The 8,118-nt window shown below is 45.0% G+C and overlaps 1 long non-coding RNA gene across 1 annotated transcript; it reads left to right on the forward strand.

The window, feature by feature from the left end:
* The first annotated feature begins 755 nt into the window (after positions 1 to 755).
* On the forward strand, positions 756 to 7,190 carry LOC142813881 (uncharacterized). The gene is made up of 3 exons (XR_012894713.1): positions 756 to 889; positions 4,850 to 4,942; positions 5,855 to 7,190. It is a non-coding gene; the product is annotated as an uncharacterized LOC142813881 (long non-coding RNA).
* Positions 7,191 to 8,118: the final 928 nt, after the last annotated feature.

Here is an 8,118-nt window from a genome sequence, read left to right on the forward strand (position 1 = left end):
AAGGACCGGTTATGCTATCCTAAATCGGGGGAAGGGATGGCGAGTTATAAAGACGAGAAAAAAGAAAGAAGAGACAGCACGCAGACAGAACGTCACACTTTACAGTCTTCATAAGTCTATAACCACCTGTGCAAGTCTGTTGCCTTGAAGATATTGAGCACTGCCTTCGCCTCCTTCACCCGCGATGACATCTCAGCACGACATTCCAGAATGGTTTCTGAAGTCACCGGTCTACGATCTACGCGAGTGTTGCTAGGTGGGAAGCGCAAAATGGTAGGGAAATGCCCTGACGTTTTGAAGGAGGGCAAAGGAATAGTTACAAGAGATGGGGGCAAAAGGGCAGATGAGTTCAAAAGACTCCCCTTCGCAATTCCTTCCCGTCATCCCTGCCTTCAGCAGAGCTTCTGTCTGCACAACTCGAACAATTTTGTCTAACTTATGTCACCCACAAATAGAAGCAGGCAATGCAAATAGTACGGAGTGGTTTTCTCGTGCAGCCATCCACTGTGGTGCGAAACCCGCGCCAAACTGGCCTACTTCGTGTAGAACACGAACTAGGCCGCACGAAGTAGGCTACACAAAGTGGAGCTTCTGCACGAGTACAGAAGCTCCACCCCCGCGGTTACCCCTTCTTTGCCAAGACAAATTGTACAGTGCTCGTGTTCCGCGTTGCAGCAACTGAGGCCAGTACTTTTCGTAAGGTCTTAATTAACTTCATTTAAATTTGGCCTTTTTCACGAGCTTTGGAACAAGAACAATGTGGTGAGCTATTTATGATACGCGCCCGAGTTACGTTTCTTCCCGCATTGACAGATTGGCAGCAACGAAAGGAACGCAAAAGAGGCGCCGAGATCATGCAGGGAACAACCGGCGGGAAGCAAACCCCCAGGTATGTCACCCTGAAGCCGAGGCTTTCTTATGTTGGGGAATATCATTTCGCTATACGTGAACAACGCATCGCTGCACTGGTTCGGTAATGTAATGTTCCACATTCGCATTTTCGCGGATCGGAAGCACACTCAAAAGAGAATAAGAGAATGCTCACACAAAGACGTTAAGCCCCGCCGTGGTGGTATAGTGGCTAAGGTACTCGTCTGCTGACCCGCAGGTCGCGGGTTCGAATCCCGGCTGCGGCGGCTGCATTTCCAATGGAGGCGGAAATGTTCTTGGCCCGTGTGCTCAGATTTCGGTGCACGTTAAAGAACCCCAGGAGGTCAAAAGTTCCGGAGTCCTCCACTACGGCGTCTCTCATAATCATATGGTGGTTTTGGGACGTTAAACCCCACATATCAAGTAATTAATCAATCAATCAATCAACAAAGACGTTAAAGTGCCCACAGGATAATAATAATAATAATAATAATAATAATAATAATAATAATAATAATAATAATAATAATAATAATAATAATTGATGAGTAATGCCCCAGAACCACGATAAGATTGTGAGAGACACCATGCAGGAGGTATTATTAATAATGATAACATTAATAATAATAATGGATGCTTAATGCCCCAAAACCACTATAAGATTATGAGAGACGCCGTAGTGGAGGTTTCCAGAAAGTCCAAACATCTGGTGTTCGCACTCTATAGGATTTCTCCTTCATTGAAATTCGACCATCGCGGCTATGATAGATCGAACCCACGAAGTTCGCGTTACCAGTCCAGTGCCGTAACCGCTTCACCACCACGGCGGACACAGCGCACACAGGCGGGGACAAAGGAAGGCGACGCAGCGCTGACGTGTCTGTCCCCGTCTCGGTGTCTGTAACGTTAAGATGTATTACACCCAAGCCATCCTATTGAGTTTCCAACACCGGTCCGCCTCGGTGATGCGTGGTTACGTTGCTCGGCTGCTGACCGAAAGGTTGTGGGTTCGATTCCCGTTGCGACGGTCGCATTTCAATGGAGGCGAAATGCTAGAGGTTGGTGTACTGTACATATACCATGTTGATGCATTGTAAAGAGAGATGGTCCAAATTTTCGGAGCCCTCCACTTCGGCGTCGTGGTTTTGGGAAGTAAGACCCCTATTAATATTATTACTACAATTGTTGTAGAGCTTTCAACAGCTCTACATAATTTTCCCAATAGCCTCCTTCAATAACATTAAGAGACACATTTCGCGAAGCCAATCAAATAATGTAAGATGGCGCCGGCTCTGTATACGTAGTACGTTGTGTACATTTTCATGTGCGGCCGAAATTCCACTGGTTTACGCGGAGTGCATAGGTAAACTTTTTTATCATCATTCATAAAGGATCACTGTATGATTGTTTCTATTGGCAGCATGTTTACATCGGCTGCAGTGTTTCGTATGCAAGTAACATTCATATACACCTGAAGTGGGCTATTGCGGAAGCGCTTTCTGGTTTAGAAATTCATCCCGACTCAAAGAACCGCGGCTCAAGCCACGAGTTTCCTTATGCCTTGAAAGTCACGAGAGAATGCGTGTTGCTCACTCTTAGAAACAAAGATCGACATATTCACTAACTAAATACTGACCGTTTACTTTTTACAAGAAACGCTATGGCGTTTTGGTAAGCAAAGCTGTAGTAAAGAGTAGAGAAAGGAGTGTATACAGACACAAGAACTCATAGTCAAGGCCACTACGCACAATGCACGGTGCATTGTGTGCTCGGATGAACCAGTGTGCTTTCGCTGTTACACCTTCCAGTGTGCGCGACTGATGCTGGTGCTTTTAAGCGACACGTCACTAAGCCTGCATTCGATATAAGCTTCATGCAGTTCATACAGTCAGAAAGTAACAAGACATGAAATGCTGCCGGACACCATGCACGTTCACGCTCTACCACTCTTCGACCATTTCAGACAAATCACTGAACTGTGAGAGTTTTTCATTGAGGATACTGTTCCTTTGTTTTTGAAAGTAAAAACATCAAACAAGCACGAATGTTCCACTTCAACGCGGAACAACCATAAACATGAGCAAGCTCCATCATCACAAAAATACAGCAAACGAAAAACATCATGCGTTTTAGTAAGCAAAGCTAGTAAAATGCAGGCTCGGTGAACTCACTACCTGATTAGTAAGTGAACCGTCCTCACTGGAATGGTTGTATAGCCCGTTGCTGAATAGTTAGTAAGTGCAGTAGGACTTATTAACCGTAACAACTTTGGTCAACTACCATTAGCCAAATAGAGGTGTACGCGAATATTGTTCGTATGTGCGTGTGGATTGGCGTATCAGGTTTATCGTTTGTATATTTCAAAGTTTTATATAAAAAAGTTTTCAAAGTTTGTATATTTCAAAGTTTTATATAAGATGAAATAAACAACGAAGCGGCATCTTTCTCACACACTAATTAATGACCGCTAATTAATTCAATTACCTTAGTAAGTAAGTACACAATACAACGACATACATAGGAGCTTAAACGTACCACAAACCAGAACACACATTCGAAGGCACGCGCGAAATGTCAAGACTTCTACGTACTCAGTATCTACTGTAACAGTAGCTTGAAGGCTATTTGTGCACCTACTTAAGAATGCGCATCGTGAACTGGTTGGAAACCACAGAATTTACAGCAATAATCGACGTTTTTTTTATATATACGCAACATTTTGTACCATTCTGAATATGTTTCTGCCATTACATAGCACGAAACTGTTATATAGTTCAGCATTACGGCAAAATATAAGGCACCAGGCAATATTCATGGCTCAGTAATTACCTAGCTAAAAACGCCAAGAAAGCTTCCCAGACTTGAAATGGCAAAATTTACAAGAACATTTTTGAACATATGTTAACACAGCGCATGCCTCCGCGGACACAAGAGAAGGGACAAACCCCAGCGCTCCCTTCTTCTCTTGAGTCCGCGTATTCGTACGCGGACTCAAGAGAAGAAGGGAGCACATTTTACTAGCTTTGCTTACTAAAACGCATGATGTTTTTCGTTTGCTGTGTTAAAATACGCTAAAATACTGTCACCAACTGGCCCAGCTTTCAGTCGTCCTACAAAACTTACTATCTTTACTAGCTGCTGGCTAGTAAGTACATGTGTTCACTATTTGCAAACAATATTGCACACACGGTTAAAGCGAAATGGCCGTACTGCAAGGAATAAATAAATAAATTAAATAAATAAATTATTAAATAAAAGTGTTACAAAAGAGACACGACATCTATGACACGACCATGAGGGCAGTACTAAAGGCAGTAACTGGGGCATATAGTACCCCGTTGACACGTTTACTACCGTCCAACGTTACCACCTGTAAAGTCATAGTAAATTTTGTTCTCATATTTAGCATGCAGGGGTTAGTAAAGGTGATCACTACTTGCGTGTGTGACCACTTAATAAACGTCACTAACCCTATCGACTGCGGTGCGTTATGCTATAATTGTGAATCTTATGCAAAATACTGCCAGAACATTAAGCTGATGGTCAGTTAACCTGTACAATGTGAGCAACCAAAGTAAAGCTTTCTGTCATGTGCACGCACGCATGCATGCCTTTGGTTACTGTTAGCATCGCGTAGAAGCCTTGGGAATCTGGGCAAGTATGTATGCGTATCTGAGGTTGTCACTGTGGTGTGTATTTACGAGGATAATCATATAAAAAGACAATACTATACAGTCTCAGTTCTTTATTTGAGGCTGTCAGAGAAGTGAATAATTCTCTGTAACTGATTCTTTGCGGGCAGTAACTGCAAGTAGCGCGTCATTTACTAGTACTAACAGTTGTAGCAGTAGAATTATCAATATACTTTATTAGTAATAGATTCGGTTACTACACAGTAGACAATGATGTGACAACCGTTTACTACCTTAAAATTCGTAGCACTGCTTTTTTTTAATTGTGAAGGGCTAACTTTGTGCAGTCGAAGAGCGCAACCAAGCCGGAAGGCTGATCACTACAGCACCACCCGTTGGCCAAACGGAAGACCCCTACTGCAAGGAGCTCAGCAAAAGTGGTGAGGCCATCAACCAGAAGCTTAGAAGGTGTCCCATTCATAATACACAAAAGTGCGGCAACCGATCACCTTCGCGAACTAAGCAAATAGTTCCGTGCATGCGCAGGGCAATTTTCTACAGAACCGGGCTCACCGGCCGTCCGGTTCATGGCGCCAGTCTCTAAGCGTGGCCATTGGTGCAGGCTTCCGTGCACCTGCCTTTAAGGAGGAAATGCCACAAAGTTCTGATTTATAGCACCCAACTATCAGACGTGACAGTTTATCTTTAAGCCTATATAGTCGTACATAGAAAATCACAAATATTTTCTGCGTGCCTTTTGTCCCATATACAAGCAGGTCCTTTCATGAGACAAAAAAGGACATGTGGAAAATGTGTGAAACCTCGTGGGAAAACTGTATAATTAATATTGCCCTTGACCTATTCTATGCACGCCTGTTTCTGACGTGAAATACATGTTGCGAATAGGGGACAAAAGAAAGACACTCAGCTGTTTTTCTTTCCACTTTTCACATGTTGCTCGGGCCAGAATATATATATATATACACTAACATTTTCTGCACGATTTCTGTAACTTTCCACGTTTACCATTGTCCGCCCGCGAACAGCGGCGTCGCCAAAGGGCAGGCGAATAACTGCCCCACACTTCCTACAGCTCTTACAAGTGAAACTGCACGCATTTTTTTCTTGATGCCGCCGACAACCGTCAATTTCAAGCTTTCGCCGCTATAAGGTGAGAGTAACGCGAAAGCCGTTTTCACTTCGACGCTTGGCGAGCTATGGTAGTCAGTATTAGGTGGCACCGCATAGCTTCGATGGTAATCGTAATAACGTTCACAGTCAGGGTTCCCGCCAGAATCGTTCATCGATATGCTTTCAGAGATGTGTTCAAGTGAGCGCAATCACTTTTGCAGACCCGTTGGTTCTTCTGCCAGAGTGTCCGTTGAGTCCAGAGGACAGCCCGCACGCTTCACCAGCCAGTGAACGAGGACGTACGCTGTGATATACCTCGGTGGTCAGCGCCGTGATCTGCAGCACCGTTGTCTTTATCATCGCATCCTTCATAGTCGCCACGTTCATAGCCGCAAGGAAGGTCATACGATCTTACAGCGCTCTGACGATGAGGCTGCAGCTCGTCCACGATCTGGCAAACATCTGCGAGTCTCACGGATGCCGACAAGCGTTGTGGCTTTTGAACGCATCGTGTGATACGTCTGTGGACATCTGCTCAGACTTCTACGGTTTCGTGTGCGGCCTCTAGGATGCCAAAACACCGGTTGGTCTTAAGATGTCCTATGTCAAGGCGCTTCGTTTCAACTACAGCTCCATGGTGTATGAAGCCCTCGCCCGCACACTATTTTCACCGCAGGCTAAAGGCATCGACGCTTACAACATGGCATAGGCCTACAGCTCCTGTGTCGGCTTCTGGGCCAACTCGTCAACAAACCTAGAAAATATGCTCAAGGCGGCCAGTGTAAATCCTCGAGCTTTCATCAATGTTAAAAACATTTCACAGCTCTTTCAACTAATGGTCCAAACCAACGTTGAGACCAGGCTGACCTCAGTCGTGAAGGTTGTCTACGCCATGACACACGCTTCTGTAGGCGTCCTGACAGGAACCTCGATGCACTCGGCATCTTTCATACCAGAAATTGAAGAAGCCTTGCTCGAGCAACTAGCCTCGTCATTAGGGGACACGGGTGTCTTCAAGATAATCGGTATTATGAAAACGCTGGACAAACTCATCATGAACATCACAGATACCCATTTAGAAGACACCGCACTCCATGAAGCCTTGACGACCAGAGCAGATCTTCCAGCGCATGGCATTTATTGGGGGGACGTCTTGATGAAATACGCTCCACCAGCTGGATTCAAGCGCCTTCCACGTACTAACAGTGAAGGCGCCATTCGCGACATATTCCAGATACTGGCTTCAGCACCGTTACACGCCGCCAAGATGTACTTGTTGATTGTTCCTTTCGCAAGATACGTCAGCTTCGAGCTCAGGGCAGCATCTCGACGAAGCTTCCTGCCAGATTCAATGATGGCCCGCTTATGCATTCGCTACCTTTACGCTATGTTTGGACCTAGGGCACACGCTACCCTAATGCAAGTCATGGGCACTGACAAGGCTGCAAGTAGCTACATGTGGAACAATATAAGACAGCAATCCCAAGCTCTGCGCTACGTTGGCACTGGCTTCAAGCTAAGCAGAGACGCCCTGCTGAACGCAACGCTCAAGTCTCACAGTGAGTATGACGATACTAGTATTCTCTACGTGCAAAAAAATTGTAAACTGCGTGGTAACGACAAACAGCTTTCGTTCAGTCGGCTCGCATGACCGGAAAACAATCATATATGGCACCTCGCGTAGCGTAGCAACTAGACCAGCTATATACAGCGCGTGCAACACATTAACTCGACTGGTGCACTCTATCTTCATCTTCTTCATCATAGAATTGACAATAAAGACAGATTGACTTGGCGACGTACATCCCAGAAATGAAAATAGGTATTGTACACTTTTGTACGTATCACCTAGTATTTTAGTGGATAATAATAACCGTGGCCAGCACACCTATTGAAGTTGACACGATGAGTGTGCAATGTAAGCCATGCATTGAGAAACTCTATGATGTACGCCCTTCCTCAATGCCTGTTCCTCCTCAAAACAAAATAGGCGCACTAGAAATACAATTACCTAAACAGCATTGGAGAAATAATCATGGTAATAAGGAGCATGGTAATTGATACATTCTAATTACGAAAAACTGATTAGGGTCTTTCAAATTGAAGTCACGCTAATAGTTTATCAGCCACGAGCTCCGCTGTTAGTCCGGCCTTGCAAGCCGCCCACATTCCGACAGACTTACTTTCGAAAAAAAAATACACGACACTCTGGGCGGGTTTTCGCCATCGCTCTCACCAATTCGTTAACACACATACGTACGCATCTGTATGCATAATCAAATAAGAAAGTTTCATAGCCAGAGCTACATTGGTCGCACCGCTCGCCGCATCGTGCAGCTGGCGTAACTTCAGAGGAGGAGTCGGTGAAACCGCGTTGCAACCGCAGTTCCAGTTGACCAGCGTTGCGTATGTGCTTGCATGTGTGCATCATTTCACCGGTCATCATGCTTTTGTTCACTGTCGTTTTGGCCACCGCCAGATCATC

This window comes from Rhipicephalus microplus, chromosome 4 (genome assembly GCF_043290135.1).
Source record: "Rhipicephalus microplus isolate Deutch F79 chromosome 4, USDA_Rmic, whole genome shotgun sequence".
Lineage (NCBI taxonomy): Eukaryota > Metazoa > Arthropoda > Arachnida > Ixodida > Ixodidae > Rhipicephalus > Rhipicephalus microplus.